At 43.6% G+C, this 22611-nt stretch overlaps 1 protein-coding gene, 1 long non-coding RNA gene and 1 pseudogene across 2 annotated transcripts in view; 2 read left to right on the forward strand and 1 right to left on the reverse strand.

Annotated features, from left to right (window-relative positions):
• The window catches only part of Atp10d (ATPase phospholipid transporting 10D (putative)), a 112234-nt gene extending 101287 nt beyond the window's left edge, over window positions 1-10947 (reverse strand). The window contains exon 1 of the mRNA XM_087583785.1: window positions 10840-10947. The gene's annotated coding sequence lies outside the window, so the exon portion shown is untranslated. The remainder of the gene's footprint in view (window positions 1-10839) is intronic.
• Window positions 861-16733, forward strand: LOC148001318 (uncharacterized). The gene is made up of 3 exons (XR_015637414.1): window positions 861-1006; window positions 14859-14979; window positions 15519-16733. It is a non-coding gene; the product is annotated as an uncharacterized LOC148001318 (long non-coding RNA).
• A 2074-nt stretch (window positions 16734-18807) lies between these two features.
• Myl6-ps3 (myosin light chain 6, pseudogene 3) lies at window positions 18808-22171 on the forward strand (annotated as a pseudogene).
• The last annotated feature ends 440 nt before the right edge of the window (window positions 22172-22611 follow it).

Here is a 22611-nt window from a genome sequence, read left to right on the forward strand (position 1 = left end):
AGGGAGAGAGTGAAACCTGCCCGTGAGTTTGTCAGGGGAGCCCCAGGGATTCCCAAAATAATACAGAGAAATACCATTGCTCCATTACTCCATTGCTCCATTGCACTTAGTTGAATCCCTGAACATGAAGTTAAGACTACTTTGGAGGGGATTGGAGAGATGTCTCAGAGATTGAGAGCACTGACTGCTCTTCCAGAGGTCCTGAGTTCAGTTTCCAGCAACCGCATGGTGGCTCACAGCCATCTGTAATGAGATCTGATGCCCTCTTCTGTGTGTCTGATGGCAGCTACAGTGTACTTATATAAGTAAAATAAATAAACCTTTAAAAAAAAAAAAGGACTATTTGGAAAATAGCCCACAGCGTTGACACAGAACTTGGTGGAATCAAGGCACGTGCCTGGGTGGAGAAATGTGCCTGTGAATTCAGGTGCCCACAGAAGTCATGAGGAACAGATCCCCTGGAGCTGGAATTCGGGATCTATAAGAGCAAAGTGTTCTTAACTATCTAGCCATGTTTCCATTCCCAACTCATTCTACTTTTAAAATATTTTTATTTATCATTTGAGAATTTTACATATGGACACAATGTATTTTGATCTGAAGAAGGTGAGTAACCATGGACAAGCCACAGAGTATCTGGGATGGAATATGTCAGACAAGGATTCAGTTCAAAACTGCTGAGGCATGGGCATGCCTGGTGTCTTAGGATTCTCCAGAATGGCAGAACTTATGGAATGACCCTATATATCAAGGGAAATTATTGGTATGACTTGACTGCAGTCCAACTAACCCAACAATGGCTAGCGGTGAAGGGGAAGTCCAAGAATACAGTAGTTGCTCAGTCCCGAGAGGGTAGGCGTTTCATTTGGTCTTTATAAACTGGAATCCTGAAGAAGCAGACTCACATAGACATGCTGGCAAGAAAGTGCAAGCAAGTAAAGAAGAACAAACCCTTTTCCATTGTCTTTATGCAGGCTTCCAGCAGAAGATGTGGCCCAGATTAAAGGTATGTCCCACCACACCTAGACCTAAACTTTTCTTTACTTGAAACTTGCTCTTTTCCTGGCTGTCCTTGACTCCTAGGATTAAAGGCGGCTACCACCTTGCCTGGGGCTAGGCTTTTCATGGCCACTATGTCTCAAGATCTGGATCAAAAGTGTGTGTCTTCCATCCTCAAAATCTGGAGCATAGGTGTGTCCTCCATTTCTGGGTTGTAGCTCATGCCACATATAGTGAAGTTGACAACCGAGAATAACCATCACGTCCAGTATATTGGAAGAATAGCAAAGCACTGATGTGTCTTAGTTACAGTTGTATTGCTGTGAAGAGACACCATGACCATGGTAACACTTATAAAAGAAAACGTTTAATTGGGACTGTCTTATGGTTCAGGAGTTTAGTCCATTATCATCATGGTAGGAGGCATGGTAGCATCGGCAGGCAGACATGGTGCTGGAGAGATAGCTGGGAGTTCTATATCTGGATTGTGGGCATCAAGAAAGAGTGACACTGGGACCAGGTTGAGTATCTGAAAGCTCAAAGCCCACCTCCCAGTGATATACTTTCTCCAACAAGGCCACACCTACTCCAAGAAGACCACACATCTTAATAGTACTACTCCCTATAAGCCTGTAAGGGGCCATTTTATTCAAACCACCACATTCCACTCCCTCACCCCCACCAGCTTGTAGCCATAGCATGGCTCTAAATGCATTTAGTCCAACTACAAAAGTCCCTAGAGTCTATCACAGCCTCAACATTCCATGGTTCAACTTCTCCAATACTCATGGTAATCTCTTAACTTTAATTCTCTGTAAAAGTAAAAATTAAAAAGCAGATCACACACTTCCAATATATAGTGGCACAGGATGTACCTTACCATTCCAAAATGTAAAGAAGGGAGCACAGTGAGAAACACTGGACCAAAGCCTGATGGAAAATCAGTGAGCTAATCTCCAAACTTTACATCTTCATGTCTGATATCAAAATGCGCTTCATGTCTGATATCAAAATGCGCTTGAAGAACTCTTTTCAGCTTTGTTGACTACAGCACACTTGTTTCTCTTAGGCTGGTTTCCACTCCCTATTAGCAGCTTTCCTCAGCAGACATCCCATGATTCTGGCATCCTCAACATCTTCAGGTCTCCTATGCAATTCGGGCTTTACTGTCACAGCTTCATGCAAAGGCCTCTCAGGGCCTCCATGCAGGGACGTGCCCACCACATGCCCGACATCAGCGGCTTTCCTTAGTCCCAAAGGGAGACTCCGTAACCCATTTCTTGTATCTTTGACTCTAAAGTCACCACATGGCTGAATCTGCCAAGTTCTGCTGCTTGCTGGGGCTGGAACATGTTGGCCTCATTCAAATACATTCACCAGCTTTCTGTTTTTGACAGTTTCCTTCACCGCCTAAGCTTGGTTCTCCTGGACATCACTCTAAATCAGCTTGGCCTCAGACTCAGAGATCCAACCTGTTTATCTCATCTTCTTGAAAATATAATTTAGCTCTTTGTGCCCCAAATCCTCAAACTGTGTAGTTTGTATTTTTACTTGCCCAGCTTTCTCCTTCTCATTATAGATCTGCATAAGTGTGACCACTTAACCAAGCAACACAGTCCACACAAGGCTGCCTGCAAGTCTCCTCTACTAAGCCTGCTAATCCATAACTCTTTAATTTAGTCTCAGGAAGATATTTCTGGATGAGGGCAGGAAACAGCTATGTTCTTGTCAAAAGATCACAAGAATATTCTTAGGCCACATACGAACATTCTTCTTCTCTGAAACCTGTTGAGCTAGGTTCCCATAGTTCAAATCACTGTCACCACCACTGTTTTTCATGTTCTGACTAAGATGGTCCATTAAATCCTACTTAAGATGTCTAATTGCTTTCCTAGTCCAGAGTCACAGAGTGTACCATATTCCTCCAAACAGTGCACAGTCACACTCACCACAGCAATACTCCAGACTCTGGTGCCAAATTCTATCTTAGTTAGGGTTTTATTGATGTGAAGAGACACCATGACTGCAGCAATTTTCATAAAGAAAAGATTCAATTGGGGCTGGCTTACAGTTCAGGGGCTTACAGTCCATTGTCATTGTGGTAGGAAATATGGTAACATATAGGCAGCCATAGTGCTGGAGAGGTAGCTGGCAGTTCTATATCTGGATCTGCAGGCAGCAGAAAGAGAGTGACACTGGGCCTGGTTTGAGCATTTGAAACCTCAAAGCCCACCCTTAATGACATACTTCCTTCAACATGGCCACACCTACTCCAACAAGGTCACACGTACTAAGAGTGCCACCCCCTAAGAGCCTATTGAGGGCCATTTTTCATTCAAATGGCCATACCACGTGTCCAGTACATTAGGGCAGTAAAATGGTGGGAATGGAAAGTAAAAGAAAGTGATGTGGAAGATGGAACTCTGGGAGGCCCTACAGGTCTGTGTGAGGGTCTTAGATGTTGCCCTGTGTACATCAGAAAGGCCTAGGCAGCTTTGAGTCCAGGACTGGTACTCTCTGACTTATCTCTAACAGGACCTGTTTAAGCTCTCTTGCCAATCAAACAATGACTGGGCCATCAGTCAAGACACCCTTTGACCATTCCAGAGAACAGATGACTTCGGCATAGGTCAGTGATTGTGGAGGTGGTATGGTCTGTTTAGACATATGTTTTGAGGATAGAGCTAATAGGATATTTATGGGAATTTTTAGTGATGGTGAGGTCAAGGATAATTACAGGATTTGGGTGGCCCTGAACACTTACTTAATCAACTGAGTTATTGCCTATCTCAGAATGTCCCCCTAGCTACTGCTGCCAGATCTGACCCCAATAGGGAGGAAGTGACTTTGTGAAGTCAAGGTGCTGAGGCCTTCATTTTACTATCATGGGTGCATGGCAATTGACTTCCTGGAATTAATATATATGAAGCACAATGTTCCTTTAAGAGTAAGCGAAATAGGACGCTATTGACTCCCAATCATATTGCTGCAAACTTCTGGAACACAGGATGTACTCTTTTTCTTTCAACCATCTCCTATCTAGATGCTTTAGTAAACATATTCCAAGGATTTCCTCTCCTCTGATTGAACTGAAACTTATAAGAATGTTAAAACAGGAGGTGATGATTTTAGAGTTGAAAGTTCAGAGAACTCCATTCTTTGCTAACTTCCATCACCTTGTTCATATGGGAAATGGAAGACCCACGCTCTAGAACCTCGAGAATCATGGTCTATCATCACCCTCAGCTTTATAGGCTTCTGTAAGAAACCTATAATTAACCTTTTGAAATCTATATGAGTACAAAGTTCAAGGCCACATTCAAAGAGCATGGATAGGTGAGAAGATATTACAGGCATCCGTATTTTGAGAGAATGTTCTTGCTCAAAAGTGGAACAAAAGAGCATTGGCTGATACATGTTTATGTGCTCCATATGGGGAGAAAAAAATAGAAATAGAGTAACTCACAGGACGGTTATCTGACTTTTAGAAGAAGATCAAAATAATCTAATTTAGCTATTCATGTTGTCTTCTGATAAGAAAAAGGTTAGAAGGGATTTCCTGGGTTTTTGTTTGTTTGTTTTGTTGTTGCTGTTGTTATTGTTTTATTGTTTTCCTCCTCTTCTTCCTCTTCATTTTTCTAATTCAAACTCTTGCATTGGTCACCAAAAGAAATAACATATTACCAATGGCAAAAGCGACATTATTGTCTCATTAAGCCTATTGCCCAGAAGAGATCGCCTTTTAAGGCGATGAGCAGTAATTGTGATGACAAGAGCAATAAACCGAAGAAGGTCTAAAACACTTGACTCTTTCTGTTAACGGGTGTGCTTGTCTGTCTGTCTGTTGTCTGTCTGTCTGTTGTCTGTCTGTCTATGTCAGTGTGTGTGGTTGTATACCTATGTGTGTGTCTCTGTCTGAGTATGTATTTCTCTGCACGTATCTGTGTGTGTGTGTGTGTGTGTGTGTGTGTTGCTGGGGCTGAACCCAGGACCTTGTGCTTACCCAGAAAAGTACTCTACATATCACACACACACACACACACACACACACACACACACACACACACACACACCTTGATTTTTGACATTGTTTTTATTTGACATTGTTTGAACCTCTGGTTTTCTTTCTAAATCACTAAGCCACCTACTATTAGAAATTACCTTCAAAGGTGATTAGGCTAAGCCTTTTTTGGGTTCTTCATATATAGGTGGGATATTAATTACACAGTGTTGTTGTAGAAATTACTTAAATTCTGCTGGGGTTTCTACTCTGCTTTTGGTTATTGAGTTCCCAGATGAAAGACACCTTCACATTCTGTATATTTACAATAAGCTTAAGCAGCACAGAAGCTGGCCAGACACCTGTCCTCCATGCTGTCAGAGTCTACTTTCCTATCAATAAAACTGAATTATTACTTACTAATCACTGTTTCATCTGGGCTGCTCTTAACTCCAATTGGCCTGCCCCCTTGGCCATGTTTTCTTTACTCCTAACTCTTGGCAGCTTCTTTTCCTCCTCCTGCCCTTTTTTGTTGTTGCTGTTGGTTCTTCTCTGCCCCCAAGCCTGGGAAGCCCAAACCCCACCTATGTCTCTTCTGCCTAGCTATTGGCTGTGGGCATCTTTATTCACCAATCAGAAATGACTTGGGTCACAGTGGTTACTTGCAGACTCCAGGTCTTGGGGAGGGGCACACTTAGCATTACAATAGGCAGTAAAAGGCAAAACCTCAACAGAGTCACCTTCACCTTCCCCTGCACTTTAGAAATAATCTTGCAGATGCTTGGGGTTCAGATCTTAACTGATAAATTATCCTATGCCCATGAAAAGAGTCAATTCAAGCCAGATTAGGGTATATCTAATCTAGGTAGCTTTATCAGGAAACCACTCTGTGGCAGGCCGATTCACTTGTCCTAAGGAACAAGACCAGGCAAATGGCCGTAGGGATGGAAACAGAGGGGAGGGGGAAGAGAAAGAGTGTGTATGCTGCCAGAGTGGCAAGAGAGAGAGAGAAAGAGAGAAGAGAGAGAGGAGAAAGAGAGAGAGAGAGAGAGAGAGAGAGAGAGAGAGAGAGAGAGAGAGAGAGGAGAGAGACCAAAATGTCTGCATTATATAGGAAAGTGTCTGCTTCCTGTGGGGAGGGGAAGTTCAGCCCCTCAGCTGAAAGGTTCAGGGTAGAGATTGGTTATACAGGTCGAGACTGAGGGATGCTGGGAGAACTTGGAGGTCAGGTCCACTTTGGCATATAAAATATGCACCTCAATCCCTTGTCCTGGACCTAAACCCAGTGTTCCAGGTTTTTGTTGATAATAAATGATAAGGGGCAACATAATCATCTGAGTATCTCTTGCTGACATTAGGATATTGTGGGGGTGGGGGAAAAAAGCTGGGATGTTGGCTAAGTCTGGCAAAAGCAGGCTGTTTTACTTACTGTCCAGGTTGTGGGGCCATCAGGATGTAGGAATGTGAGGCCCAGTTGAACACAGACGGAGCTGTCCCGGATGCAGGTTGTAGGAAAGGCCGAGACTTTGGCAGGATACATGTATTAGGTTGGGAGAACCTGGAGGCCAGGTCTGCTTTGGTATGTAAAATATGTACCTCAGTCCCTTGTTCCAGGTCTGAAACCCAACACTAACTTCTTCATCTTCTAAACCAGTGTCTAGGGGACAATATTTATTCATAAGAAACTTCATCTGCCTAGTGTATCACCTCCAGATGTTAAGCTCAAACTGCCAACTGTGTTATTTCAAAAACTGCTACCCTGCGGCTAAATTCAAATTTAAGATGTCATTATTCCTTTTTAATATGGTGCTTGGGTGATTTTCCTCTTTCCTGTGAGATGCCTGTAAAAAAATAAATGGCGTGTGTCTAGTCTCTCGGAGTTTTGCATTTGAGAGAGCTCTAGAATTTGCCTTGGCATCCCGGAGTGCGTAGAGTGACATTACCATTATGCCTTATTTTGATGGCATCGGCTGGGAAGTTACTTTGAGAGAGATCTGTCCTGATGACTCAAAAGTGCAGGCCTTGTGTCGAATTTAGATTTCTCCCAGTTGCACAGAAGCATTTCTTCCCCATGAGTACAGAGGCTGGCAGTCCATTCTTTCATTATTTGATTCCAAGATCAAAGTCAGGTCCTCAGGTTTCACAGCCAACGTCTTTGCCCACTGATCCATCTCATGGACCCTAGACCTCATAATTCTAGACCATGAGACCCTAGTTTAGGGCCACTGCCTTTATAGGCGCTTATTATCCCTCCTTCTCTCCCTCACCTTGCAGAAAGATGTACAGAGAATCCTCACATTGATCCAATGTACACAGATGGATAGGCTGCTATATGGCTGGCTGCTATCAGTGAAAGATGATCCGAGGCCTTGATACTGTGAGTTTGTGCTCTAGGTTTGGAAAAGGGCAAAGACCAGGCAATTGTGAAGCAGTGTGCAAAGTTAAAGTTCTGTGGGAGCAACTTGGTTAATGGCAAAGAAGAAAACTTTCTGGATGCAGTGGGAGATCTCTGATGGGTGAGTAGGAGCCTGCTGAACCTAAGATAAACTGAAGCATTTGGGGCAAGAAGAGATGTCATATATAGGATGTATCTGGTGTATTCAAATTGCTAGTCAGCGCAGAGGTCTTTCCAGATATTGGAACCTCTGATTTGATGGAGATGTCTTTGGCTTGGCTCAGTTCTGCATTGCTAATTAGCCCACTTGGCTCTGTAACCTTCAAGATCTTGGGCTCCTACTGACTGTCTTCTTCCCTACCATTAAGTCTGAAACCCTGGACAAGTGGCTAATTGACGTGTCTATTAACACATTAAAGTGGTCTTAGCAACCAGGTTCTTCCCTCAGTCTCTACTTGTTACAGGTTGTGGCTAGCATACCAGGGCCCCCTATCCACCCACCCAATCTCCAGCCCAGGGGCTAGGCTGTCCTCCCCACAGAGGCTCTTCTCTACATAATCCAGCTGCTCTGGTCACCCCTTCCCCCTTGTTTTACCTTTTTCCCTCTTGGCTGCTGCATCTTGTTCCCCACTCTTCCCTCTCCCCTCTCCTACCTCCTCTCCTCAGGGTCATGGATCAGGGTTGTGGCTGAGGGTCCTGTCTACTCTGGACTCTCTCGGATGCCTCTGCCTCTGGCTATGTTCTCTGTTGTGTTTTATTTAAAATAAAAAAAAAAAGGAGCCAGGAATATGTTTGATGGAGCCAGGTGTGGTGAGTGGGAGGGTGCCTAGGCGGCCTGTGAAGTCTGAGTTGAACCTCTTCCAGGACCTCTTGAATGAGACTCACGGAGACGGTGATTTTTGCAACAGCAAGAGGAGTTTAATTCCAGCCTGCGGGGTCCTCCTACTTCAAGGGGAGACGACCCTAAGCAGACTCTGACAGGGAGTTATATACTTTACAAACAATTAGGGCAGAATTCAAACAATTGGTAACTAGGGAGGGTATTATTGATGGGGTAAAGTGACCTCCAAGCTGACTCGTGATCAGTGGACTGTTCTGGACTTTCCAGAGGGGACGGTTGTGAGTCGAGGGGAGGTTGGTTGGGAGTCACAGATAGCTTTGTTTGACAGTTTGTTTTGCAGTTGCTCTGGGAACTAAACCAGCCCTACCCTCCCTGGAAGGGAGGGGTCTTTGTGCTTGGAGATGACAGTTTGGTTTGTAGCTACTCCAGGAATTTTCCCACTGGCCTTAGATTGACCCCAACTCTGGTTCTTTCAGACCCATTCCTTCCTGCTGAGGTACCAGCCATAAGACAGGTATAGTGTAGAATAGAGATTATTTAGGGCATGGGAAAAGGAGTTGAGAAGGGAGTAGAGACAGAGAAAAACAGAGAGAGGTGGGGGAAGGAGGAGGAAGAGGAGAAGGAAGAGAGGAGGAGAAGGAGGAGAGGAGGAGAAGGAGGAGGAGGAAAAGGAAGAGGAGGAAGAAGAGGAAGAGGAGGAGGAAGAGGAGAAGGGACGGCTAGGCATACATGGAGAGAACTTGGAAAAGGGGTTGGGGCAGGAGGGAGGAATGAAGAGAGAGTAAGAGAGCAAGGAGGGCTCAAACAGCCCCTTTTATAGTAAGCCAGGCCTACCTGTCTATTGCCAGGTAACTGTGGGGCGGAGCCTAGAAGAAATGCCAACACTCTCCCTTTTGTGTACAGTAAACTTTCCCCTCCACCATACCTAGGAGCAGTCCTGCCCTTCCTTTTCATTTCTTTCTTTCTTTTTTTTTTTTTCACTCACCTATACACTGTGTGTATGTTACTAATCGTCAACCAGGGAGAGGTTCAAGCAGTTGCTTCCTCCCTTTGCATTGGATTGCATGGCCAGGCCCTGTTGCAGGGGTGCATGATGGGAGCGCTCCCAGAAAACAGTTGCTTCCCTTGGAAAGTTAAGCCAATCGAACACAAGCTCTTGATGAGGAGAATCTTTCTGTTCATCTCTATGATTTCTTACTGCACTGGCAGCCAAGATCTCTGTTTCAACAAATGTGGCAGGAGCTAGTCCACACCGGAGCCCGGGTCTTGCTCTTGACACTCAGTTTACAGAGTCCAGCCAGCTGGAGTGGACTTCAATAAATCCTCCCCCCTTGACAGTCTGCATTGTAAGTAGGGCGTCTCCTCTTTAGAGAAAGCAGTTTCACTTCTCTGTGAAGCTAATATTCTTGGCTGCCAGCTCTCGCCTCCTTGGGGCTTTATGTCTCTCATTATTGTTTCTCTTTCATAAATTACTCCTTATCAGCTGACAAATACTTAAGAGCTGAATATATGTATTCTCTCTACATATTGTTTTAAAGTGGAAGGAAAGAAAAAAAAAAGAAAATACAGAAAGGCAAGAAACAGGAATATGAAGGCCGGGTTGGGGGTTGGGGGCATATTGGAAGGGCCAACAGAACAGTGTGGTCTTTCGGGTCAAGCAGGGGATGGCCTCCTTTCTTTCATAACCATGAGTCCTAGATTTACCCAGAAGACTTTAAACATACCAGTTCCATAATCCCTGAAGTTTGGTTTCATTTCTCCCTTTTTCTCTGCCCCTTTTGATAGGCTGTCGTCTATTAATACAAAGTGAGTTTCGTTATCACAACTGGCTTTCATGGCTACTCCCTACAACTCCCTTGAGGATTTGTTGGTTTGTCTTTTTTTTTCCCTTGCTTTTTAGTTCCTGATTTCTAAAAAGGGGGTTAGCGTGGGGATTTCTTCTAAATAAACAAAAAAATAGCGGGGCTGAGGAGATGGCATAGTAGTTAAAGTGCTTGCTGCACAACTCTGAGGACTAGAGGTTAGATTCCCAGAACACACGTAAATGTGAGGTGGGTGTATCGGTCCACCTGTGATTCGGGTAACCGGAAAGCAGAGACAGGGAAGCTAGGAGCAGGCTGCCTAGCCACACTAGCCATATCAGCAAACTCTGGGTTCAAGTGAGAGACCTTGCCTCAATGAATAAGACGGAGAGCGATGGAAAAACACTTCTGACCCTGGGCCTCTGGATGCATGTGTGTACGGGAACATAAGAATACAGGGCTACAGAGGAAGGGTGGAGGAGCTCCAATAGCCCCCACCCTCCCCACCTCCCTGCCCCCTGCCCCAAGTCCCTCAAACATGATTCAGCAGGATTTGACTACCTCCACCTCCCAACCTGGTGCCATAAAACCAGCTCCCCGACCATCAATCTTAGTAAGAAATTATTACCCTGACAGTATCAGGCTCGTTCCTTTTTTGACCTTAAGAGCATACCTCCCCATCCCCGGCTGCCGAAGCCCTTAGGTATGTAGATGGCGTATCTTCCAAAACCCCTGCCCTGGCCAATGGTACACAGCCCCACAGACAGTGCTCTAGAGACCCTGGCCACCTCTCCATAAATACCTGCCACCGCCATAAACAGAACCAGTTCCCCGAAGCTGCTTCTTATCTCGGTGAGTTCATTGCCTTCGATCTCATCTCTGTCAGAGACCTTGCACTGCACTTAGCCACACCCAGCTAAGCTTCCGGTCTAGCTCGGTCCACAACGGACCCGTCTCCCCCCAGGGGGAAGTGGACCTGGGGCAGCACACATACACATGAAGAATGAATAAATGAATGAATGAATGCTTATCCTTGTTTCTGACTCAGCCTGAAATGATTTTCCCTACGTCTTCCGAGATTATTTTCATTAATTTAGTTCAGTGTATAGGCTGAGTTCGCACACGTTGTTTTTCCCTACAATGTGTTTGTTTATTTGTTTGTTTGTTTTGGTCATCTACCTCACCTCCTCACCTTTTGAATGCAACAATGCTCTAAGCACCTCCTATGCAGGGTACCCTTCTCTTCTGTCTTCAGATTTCCATTTCAGGCCCTGCTGAGCCCACAGCTGGGCTTCACTGCTGCCAACATTGGCCAGGAAAACCGTTGGGCTGCAGAAGCTGATAGTCCGAGCCTTTATGCTAAGGCACGGTTGCCACGAGTTTGGAGCCGGAAGAACTACATAATGGGTTTAGGCGTAGAGTATTCTACATGGGGGGGAGGGGGGGGGACACTACCTAAAAACAAAATCAGTCCCAAATGAAAGAAAGATGATTCCACATAGCACAGAGAGGTCTACTAACAACCCCACACATCGCAAGGCCAGGGGAATTCTATACAGGGCTCAGTGGTAGGTAGTCTTTTAAACAGTCCTTCTCTCTCACTGCTAAAACACAAACCCAGCACCGAGTTGTGAGGTGCTAATAGAATACCCATGGACAACTGACATGGGGATCAGTGCTATGGCAAGGTAGGGGATGAAATCTGCCAACAGAACATGGAGGTAGGCACAGCAAACATTTAGTATAAGTATATAGGATTTAAGGGGTGCTTAAAACGCGAGTAGGAATGACCTGGTAGGAAAACAGAGGTGAGGATTCAACCTAAATAGACTTTTAAGGTTTTAAAGGGGGAGGAGGAAGAAGCAGACAAAGAGGAGGAGGAAGAGGAGGAAGAAGAGGAGGAGGTGGTGGAAGAGGAAGAGGAGAAAGAGGAGGAGGAAGAGGGGGAGGACGGGGAGGACGGGGAGGAGGAGGAAGAGGAGGAGAAGGAGACCGTCGGTAGTGGGCTAAGCAGGCCTGTAACAGATCTAAAAGCACTTGGTAATCTAGATACTTCAGTGCAAAAGAACTAAACTGAAGGCCTAAAATACTCCCGGCAATGAATGTAGACAGGGACGTTGGTCTTGGTGGAAGGTCTGCACACAGTTAAGACTGCGGGGTAAGAAAACCAGCAGGGGTGGAACTCTACGAAACCATGCAGATTTGGGCCTGCAGGAGTGTTAGTGTAACGCTTCTGCAGTCCACGGGGTCCTGAGCTGTGCCCTTAAGCCCTGTGTTGGAGGTTGTGCTGGAGAATCCAGCCTGCTCTAGTTTTGGTTTGACAAGTAACGCCTGAACATACAGCAGCAGGAAGCGGAACTGCTCTGCTCAATTAGCGGTGCCACAGCCAGGATCCACATGCAATGCAGTGTGTTGGGGGTGCCAAGTTTCTTCTGGTTCATGCTTCTGGGATACTCATTTTTGGCAAGGCAGCCACAGAAACTGAGACGTGAAGGGCCTGAGGTAGCAGAATAAACTCCATTTTGCTTTGAAGACTCCATTCTATGTGAACTTGTCCTTAGAGAGTCACGGCCCCCACCCTTGAGGTCTGAGAAAAATCACGAAATGTCCCTGGTAGTTGTGAAATAGGCACAGCGACTGAAGCTAGCTGACAACAGAAGTCTTTCTCAGGTCAAGGTGCTCCTTTTTGTGGTTTAACCAGGTGCTGTAAAACAATTAGCTTAAAGACCAACATTCCTTTACCCTTTCCTGTAACAGCAAGGCTTGGAAACCCCCATTTGCATTTTTTCCTTTATAACCCCGCCCCTCTCACCTAGATCTGGGGGTCACTGTCCAATCCTGTTGGATCAGGAAGGTTTGTGACCCAGGCTCTGGAGATTGGATAAAGACTCTCATGTGCCTGCATTGGGGTTGTGGTTCCTGGTGGTCTCTTGGGGGTTTTGCTATCTGGGCACAATAGAAGGACCATCTGGATACAGAGCGAGCATCAAGGAGCTGTGAGCTTCTGCCACTTCTAGGATGGGTGCTACCAGTCAGGCTCTCCTGGAGAAACAGAGAGAGAGAGAGAGAGAGAGAGAGAGAGAGAGAGAGAGAGAGAGACAGAGAGAGAGAGACAGAGAGAGAGAGAGACAGAGACAGAGACAGAGAGAGAGAGAGAAATTGTTTTTAGGAATTGTTTCACATGATTGTGGAAACTTCAGGTTCAAAATATTCGAGTAGACTGGGCTGCAACCCTAGGGAAGAGCTGGTTTTGTAATTCCTGTTGAAGGTAGCCTACTGGTAAAGCTCTCCTTTTGTCCAGTCAGCCTTTTCCAAGTGAGACTTTCTAGTGAGCCACATCTAGAGATATGGCACAGGAACATTGTGTGGAAAGTCATCAGCTTTATTTAAAAATCTTGAGATCAAAATACTCCCCCCCCCCCACTTTTTAGACAGGGTCTCACTATGTAGCTATGGGTGTCAGGAACTTATTGTATAGACCAAGCTGGCATCTGCCTCCTCCAAGTGCTGGGATTAAAGGCATGAACTACCATGTCTGGCTATAATCAAAATCTTAATCTAATCTAAAAATAAAAAGGCCTTCATAGGAACATCTAGAATGTTTAATAAAACAAACAAACAAACAAACAAACAAACAAACAAAAACTGTGTTCTACCTGTTGTTACATACAATTAACCTTTAGGTATGATTTTTCTTCAAACTACAAATAGACATTAAAATAAAAAGAGTCAACAGCCTACATGCTTAGATGTTAAAGTTTGAAATGTAGGCTCTCCAGCTTAAGAACTGAGAATGCTCCTATATACAAATCACCTAAAATTACATGTGCTTGCTCTCACAGACAGACAGACACACACACACACACACAAACAGATACACACACACACACACACAGAGAGAGAAAGAGAGAGAGAGAGAGAGAGAGAGAGAGAGAGAGAGAGAGAGAGAGAAACACAGAGAAATAGACAGAGACAGAGATGGGTAGGGGCTAGAGTCCTGGTCTACATATCTATCTCCCTTTGTTCTAAAAGAATATTTAAAAATTCCCAGTTAAGAGTTCAGAGCATCCACACCTGTTTCAATGCATGGATTCTTCAATCCTACTTAGAAGGAAATGCAGGGACAAGGAGTGGAGCAGAGACTGAATGAAAGGCCATCCAGAGACTACCCCACCTAGGAATCCATCCCATCTGCAGACACCAAGCCCAGACCCTATTTCTGATGCCAAGACCAAGACATGCTTGCTTACAGGGGCCTGGTATAGCTGTCCCCTGAGAGGCTCTGCCAGAGCCTGACCAATACAGATGAGGATGCTTACAACCAACTATATGACTGAGTGAGCACAGGGACCCCAATGGAGGAGTTAGAGAAAAGACTGAAGAAGCTGAAGGGGTTTGCAACCCATAGGAAGAACAACAATATCAACCAACCAGATCCCCCAGAGCTCCCAGGGACTAATCCAACAACCAAAGAGGGACCCATGGCTCCAGCTGCACATGTAGCAGAGGGTAGTCTTATCTGGCATCAATGGGAGGGGAGGCCCTTGGTCTTGTGGAGAGTTGATGCCCCAAGGTTGGGGAATGCTAGGGCAGGAGTGGGTGGGTGGATGGGGGAGCACCTTCGTAGAAGCAGGGGGAAGGGAGTATGGATGGGATAGAGGATTTGCAGAAGGGAAACCAGGAAGGGGGATTCCATTTCAAATGTAAATAAATAAAATAACCAATATAAAATAATAAAAGAGTTCAGAGCACTTACTGGTCATCATACCTAAAGGGAAGATCTAGAAAATCTTTCCAACAGTTACCTTTGCTTTTGGCCAGACAGAGTTGAGAAACAGAGGAGAGCGCTACCTACCTGACTGGGCCTGACACCAGCTCCGCACCTGGAGCTGCTTTATCTAACACCTGCCTCAGAGAACTTAGATCCACCCAGAGTACAATGGTGAGTCTTCAGTCTGTCACCACCCGTCCCCTAGACGACACATTTGCTGAGCCTGCACCAAACGCAGGGTGAGACGAACACTTTTTAATTTTATTTTTTTTAATTTTTAGGTGACATTTATTAAAATCCCATAAATAAAATTTAATTTTAGGCATACTAGAGAAGTGCATGGTTAAAGGAGTCTGATGATAGGCCTTCTGTATTTCCCACTCTCGGATGTTCCTTTTATTTTGAGGCTTCTAACGATGAGGCACAGACACTCCAGGCTGCTGGTCCCTTGACAGTCCCCATTTGCAGTGAATCTAACCCTGTCACCACCACATGAGAATTTTGGAAAAATGTTTCTTCGATGCTTATTAGACAACTTTTGACAAATGCTAAGGCAGAGGCTCATCTTTTTCAGGTTTTTGACTCATAGTTTATACTAAATCGCCTTAATTCCTTTGGATTAATAGTCATGTTAGCTGTTTACCATTAAATGGATCTAACAAAAGTGAGTTTGCAGTCGATGGGTGGTTAATTTCAGTTCTCAACTTGAGATCTAGAATCATGCAGAGGAAGAGCTTCAGGGACACCTGTGAGGGATCATCTTCATTAAGGACCTGGGATACCACCTTACCTGTCAGGACCACTCTCTGCTCCGAAACCCTTGATGGAGTCTCCATGTCATGGGACCAGGTGCTTCGAGCCCCAGCTGCCTTGGCCTTCTTGAACGTTAAGCTGAAATAAACACTTTATCCTGTAAGTTGTTTTAGTTAAACAATATTATCATAGCAACAGGAAAAACAACACAACAGATGGTTACCGTGCTTTGTGTAATTTTAAAACTTAGACACTGTAGTGATTTTTATTCATCATTCTACCTACACACTGCTCACATCTGCTAGTTTTGTTTACTATTAACACCGGGTATGCCTCCCCTTCTTAGCTTAGGTTCTGAGCATGCTGATGTTACTTACGTCAATGCTCACATCTGGCTTGCACTTGACCTCTTGTAATGTTAATATTTGAAGGCCTCAGATTCTTTAGGACATATTGGATCCGGTGATTTATATAAAATAAAATTGAATTGCTTGCAATTATCTCCCCCAGCTCTCCTTTCTTCCTGTTCTGCTCTATAATTTGCAACAATGTGAACATAGAGACTGTCTAAAGAAAATGCTTCATCTGTATCTAAACACTCCTCATGTTCCACACAGAAAGAGAAGACCTTTCTTCATTCTTAGTTTCAAATTTTGACTTACACATTTACGACAGTAGTGTTTAGTGTGTTTTGGGTTTGGAATATTCCTTTCACTTAGCCTGATGTTCACCTATTCCTGCTAATCTATAGGAAGGGCATTAATAATCTATAGTATGGATATTAACCCATTTCCAAACTCTTGCTTTTCTTTGACCCATCAAAGTCCCTTGGCCTCGATGACAGGAAGTCTTGCTTATGGATGACATTATGTGATAATTAATTTTATTTTCATTTCTGGAACTTAGCTAGTCTAAAAAATTGTATGAGGCTTACAAAACAAAGATATTGTTTTAGTATTTTGAATGATTTTCAATGACTGTTTTGAATTATGTGCCTCCAAATCACTTCTTTCTTTGGTAACTATTATAGCACAGAAATAAAGCTATATAACTTGTAGATCTTTTAAAAACACTCATATATATGTGTCTTCTCGTTTTGTCTTATATTTGAAATAATGTGCCTGGTCATTATGTGGCCTGTCAATAAACAGTTCAATATCTTATATCTTATTAATTGACAGTAATATCTATTCTATTACAATCAATATAGAATAAGCTCATATCTGTTAAGAACACAAAACATTCCATTCCATGAATGTGTTACTTCAATTCAAATTCCACTATTGATGAGATGTCATAATAGGCTTGTACACTGTATGCTGTAGTGCTTAGCTTTTGAGGGAAACATCTTTCCTACTACACTATGATTTTTTTGGTTTTGGGGAGATACCTTACAATCATTTTTCTCAGAACATAATATAAGAAATAGATAATAGCCACAAAGATGAGATGTCTTTACATTCCAAAGGGGGAAAATGGTAAATTGGCAGAAACCAAAAATTATAAACTTGAAAACATCACCCTAAATATTGGTACTGATTGATTAAACAAAAAAAATATAGAATCACACACACACACACACACACACACACACACACACACACACACACACACACAAAGGCAAGAAATACCTCAGTAATTCTAGGATGAATACAAAAGAAGTCTTCCCAAATTCCAAAAAGGTTGTAGGTTAATTCCGTTTGTCAAAACAAGTACAGGCTGTTCTCCCCGTCCTGAGATAACAGGTTTGGTAGAATCTATGATGAGAGAAGGGAACTTACATTGCAATGGTTCTCGGCAATGTACTATGCACCTAGAAGGACTCCTCAGGCCCACACAGCATGGCCACTGTGAGCGGTGTCCTCAGGGTAGTGGAGACATGGCTCTGGGGGGTCCATTTTTATGAGTGAGGGAGTGTAAGAGGAAATTTCCTCTCTCATTTCCTCCTATATGCCAGGGCAAGCAGGGGTAATCTCTACTTTTTTTTTAAATCTCTGGAAGTGGCTCAAGTCTTTTACCAGCTTTCTTTTCTTTTTGTCTCGAGGACCTAACTTGGCTACTGAAAGCTCATCACTGTGGCAATGCACTGGACTCCTTTCAGGGCGGCCAAACCACCCTCCACCATTACCCATTCACTTGACTTTTGATGAAGTTTCCTAAGTCTTTTCTGACTTGACTTCCTCTTTGCCTTTCGGCTTCAGGACCTTCATTTTGGTGGAACTGGGTTTTTGCTGAGTTCCAGACTCCCTTCATTTTCTTGTGGTCTTTAACAGGCTGCTGTGACTATAAAATCTTATCTAGTGAAAAAAAATTGATACTTTCAGCTTTTTTTATCCTGCCAAAATTTACATTTTTATTTCATCATGATTCATCAAATGAGATATCAGGAAGAAGTTAATCGGATCAGTAATTTATAGTGTGTGTGAATGTATGTGTATGTGCATGTATCTCTGTGTGTGTGTGTGTGTGTGTGTGTGTGTGTGTGTGTGTGTGTGTGTGTACCCAGCATGAATGTGGCAATCAGAGGACAACTTGCAGGAGTGGATTCTCTCCTTCTATCATATGGGTTCTGAGGATAGAGCTCCAGATTGCCAGGGCTGGAGAGATGGTTAAGAGCACTGACTGTTTTTCCAGAGGTCCTGAGTTCATAATGCCAGCAACCACATGTTGGCTCAAAACCATCTATAATGGAATCTGATGCCCTCTTCTGGTGTGTCTCAAAACAGACCTCCAAATTACCAAGGGGCAGTCACCTTTACTCACTGACCCTCTTGCTGGCCACTATTCTCATTCGTAAATAGGCCAGCCCTTTGATATATTTTAGAATGAGCTGTTAATTCACTTGGATTTCTGAGCTTTCTTCAAGTGAATTCAACTTAAATAACTATTTCCTGCAACCTGGAGGAATATCAAGAAGATAGTCAAAGCATCTTTTAAGGCTGTGTTCTTAATTTCAACCACGCACTTAAAATCAACTGGAGAATGGAAACAGGCAAGCAGGCGAACAAACAAACGGACCACGGCCAGGCCTGGTTCATCCACAGGCTTCAAATCCTTGGCCTAGAGATGGAATCATCATAAGGATCTTGCAAATCCTTGGCCAATTCTAATTTGCAGTGCAGTTTGTCAATCGCTGCTTAAGATCCTCAGAGTTCCTTTCGGTTTTAATTAAATCAGTTCTATTTCTGGATTCAGCAAGCGCTTTCTGGGAGACCACTTCCTGCCAGACACTGTCTTATTGCTAGAATGACTGTGGCACAGTCTCCACCTTACAAGGATATCTCAAAACCAGGGCAAGCTGAACATATGTGTCTCAACACAAGTAAAATACAGACAACAATTGAAGTTCAAAGGTGACAGACACCCAGGTGAGGCGGCGACTAAAACTCTCTAGGGATTATGTTTGACTTCGTTGTGTGTGCCTAGAGAATGATGTCAGACGATTCTAGGTAAACAGTAGGCAGTAAATCCTAGGGATCAGAAAACCACCATTGCCTTAGTGTCCTCCAGGCCTTTGTTGCTGCTGCTGCTGCTGCTGCTGCTGCTGCTGCTGCTGCTGCTGCTGCTGTCACGGCTGAGATCTCATTGGTCTGGGTTAACCAGACTTCTTGGTATAGACTAACATTTACCATCCACATTTTCATTTTTTTTCTGGAAAGTTATGTCCAAACCAAAATACACCAACATGGATCTACAAGGAAATAACACTGAGTGTTTTGTAGTAACTACAAAGTATTTACCATGGCTGCTCTGGTGAATGGCATCTGGACCTTGTTCCTAATTTTGAAACAAGGTCTCCAGTAGATGAAACTGATTCTTCCAACTCTCCTTCCAAAGTTCTAGGAGTCCAGGTGTGCACGGCTATGTCTAGCCCATTCTGAAAGCCCTTCAACATGCATAAGGACACAGCAACATCATTTAACTGATTTTTTTATTGCATTATGGTATACGTTTACTCAGCCTCACCCAACTATTTTAGAAATGATTGGCATGTAAATTATAATGCTTCTTAAAAAGCCTGAAGTGTAGCAGATTGAATGGGAGAAGTCAATCACTGAAAAGGTCCCTGGCTGACTTCAGTGCTTCCTTGATTAAGGAGCTCTGGCTGGAATCCTAACAGCTTACATATGTGGAGGCTCTGGATACAGAGATCACAAGGGGTGACAACGGAGGAGGGTGGTCTCATACTCACAGAACCTTTGCAAAAAGACTCATTGAGCCCTTGATGTGCCATCTACAAGAAGGGCAGCCCCTTAGGATATGACGTGTGTTACCTCTTAGGTCTAACGTGGCAGACCACTCACGTGTTTTTAACAGCATGCTTACAGAGCGTTTAGAATTGCTTTCTTTAGTGCTATGCTGATATCAAATATAACCAATGTGTGTTATCTCCAGAGATCTTTTAATATCAAAATATCTATTCAAAGCTCTTTTTAGGCAAGATTTCAAGCCTCAAGCTATGAGAATATTTTAAAACAAAAACTAGGGAAATAGGAAGTGTTAACATTCTTTAATTACATATCAAATCATATCAAAACTAAGACAGAGATTTTAAGTTTACCAAGATCATTCACTGGGATGGAATGGTACATATATCTCATAGATTTCTGGGAAACTGTTTTTAGAGGAGACTAAATGTGTTTAAGTTTATAGAGACAGGATAAAACCAAGTGTCTTCCTCATAATAGGCCATAAATAACTTCTCTCAATATGCTAGAACCAATGCCAATGGAACATAATCTCTCCTGTGGTTACAAGACAATAATGAAATGCTTTTGAACTATAAGCCCTCTTCCTTTCAATAGTTTATGAATGGGCATTATTTTATTTAGACTACAACTAACTATATCTGTTACGACACGTCTAATGAAGGTGAAAAAAATCTGTCGACTTCAAGCCACAGCGGAACCTGAACAACAGGTTTGAGTGAAGAATGTAAATGTTAAAGTGCCCAGACAGAATATTTTAAAAAACAAATAAAGAATAAATATCTTTGTTCCTAGAACTTTTGTCAGAAACTAAACAGAGCTAATGTCAGGGTCACAGATAGTAAAAGAATGAAGTCACAGAATTTGGGGAGACCCAAATGTTTATTTCTGAGGTCAGAAAAATTTAACTTCTATTCATGAGCGATTGTAGCATACAGGTTAACCCTCTGAAGTTCTAGCTACCTCCTAAGGCTTGTTCAGGAGTTTCTCTGGCATAATTATAAGGATGTAGCATCTAGTAAGACAAAAAGTCATGGAAACCAACCTTCTTACCTAACCAAGAAGAAAGGCTGCATGTGTGGAGTGGGAGCGGCCATCGTATATCTCAAGTCATCATGGGCCCTGTTCTATTATATTTCATTCAGTTTTAGCTTCATGGAACAGAGTTCAGACTTAGAATTCAGCTCCCTAAAAGAGCTTGTTGATCAAGGAGTGCCCCGGGGAGGGACGCTCCAATCCTGTTCTGCCCAGGTTTCTCAACCTGTCTGCATTTGGCTGTAATGAATCAGTCTCTGCTGGATCAAATAATAAAACCAACAGTGGGAACTACAAAAAGCTGTGGATCTGCCCTTTCTTGTAATAGATGGGAATTAGCACACCCTAGTGGCTGACCTAAATGGCGCCACCTCCTAAGACTAACTTTTAGAATTAATAGTATCTATCTATCTATCTATCTATCTATCTATCTATCTATCTATCTATCATCTATCTATATGGAATTAATTAATTACACTTTCTATTTATTTGCTTGTATATTTATTTGAAACAGGGTCTTTCTACATAGCTCTGGGTGTTCCAGAACTGACTCTATAGGGCCTTGAACTCAAAGAAATCCACCTGCTTCTGCCTTTTGAGTGCTGGAATTAAAGGATTGTGCCACCATGCCTGGATAGAATTACACATTTTAATTTAACCTGATTATGGTGACTATGGTGAAAAGGGGTTGATCGGATCCCTGACCTCTCAGTGTTCTCCTGTATAAGTTTGATTCTGTAGGCCCGTTTTGCAGGCACATGTTGTTTGTTGGAGACCTGAGCTGTATTTTGCTGGTAGTTAACAGTGTTGATAAATCCTTAGGTAGAAATATTATCTTTATGGAAAAGGTCCCACACAGAGCTGAGCAGTCAAGAGGTATGAGTTCACTGAGGACCAGACTCCAGAATTCAAGAAGTCCTTCCAGCATTTTGAGCAAAGGGGTAATGGTAAAATACTGTACCTTCTCTAGAAGAAGGGGAGAAGGTAGTGGGGCAGGGAGGTTGTTGGGGTGGGACTAGGAGGAGAGGAGAAAGGGGGGACTGTGATCACCAAGGTGCTCAAGGTCCTGGGGACTGCCCCCCACCCAAGAGTAATGAGATGAATGGGAAGGTATTGGAATGGAGCACTTCCTGACCATGCTTCAGACTGTGGCTAAGGACAAGGACCAGGGAATTTATGAGGATTATAGTGAAGACCTTTGTGTGTTGACAAGGAAGGGCACAGTCATGGGTGCTGAAATCTGCCATGTCCTTGTCTCATTGGGTGAGAAGATGACAGAGGAAGAAGTAGGGATGCTGGTAGCAGGGTGCGAAGACAGCAATGGTGGCATCATCTACAAAGAACTTGTGATGGTGCTGAATGCCTGAAGACCTTTCCATATCCTGAGCCCATGCCTTGGCCAGTATGAGATCCCTGTTTGTCCTCAGAGGCTTCCTAGGTTCCCTTTGTACAACACCTTTCCCATCTGGTCTCTTTTGATGATGCTTGCCTTCACTAAATAAATTTGATCTCCTTCACCCCATCCTATCCAAAACAAAACAAAACAAAAAAGTAAAGCCCAAACACACATGTATTCAAAATCTAATTGTGTTCCTTTTCTTCCCGGAGGCACAGCTGGATTCTCTCACAGAATCCATTATCGTTGGGTAGCTCCATGGAGATGGGTTCTGCTGATGAGAGGAGGTAGGAGCAGTGCGTGTAGCAGTTCTAGGTCTGGCACACAGAAACTCCCTATATGGGGTTTCCTTTGTCATTTTTCCTCTGCAAGGCTTCAATGGACAGAGCCTGGGGGTCTTAGGGAGCAGAA

Source organism: Rattus norvegicus, chromosome 14 (assembly GCF_021556685.1).
Source record: "Rattus norvegicus strain SHRSP/BbbUtx chromosome 14, alternate assembly SHRSP_T2T, whole genome shotgun sequence".
Classification (NCBI taxonomy): domain Eukaryota; kingdom Metazoa; phylum Chordata; class Mammalia; order Rodentia; family Muridae; genus Rattus; species Rattus norvegicus.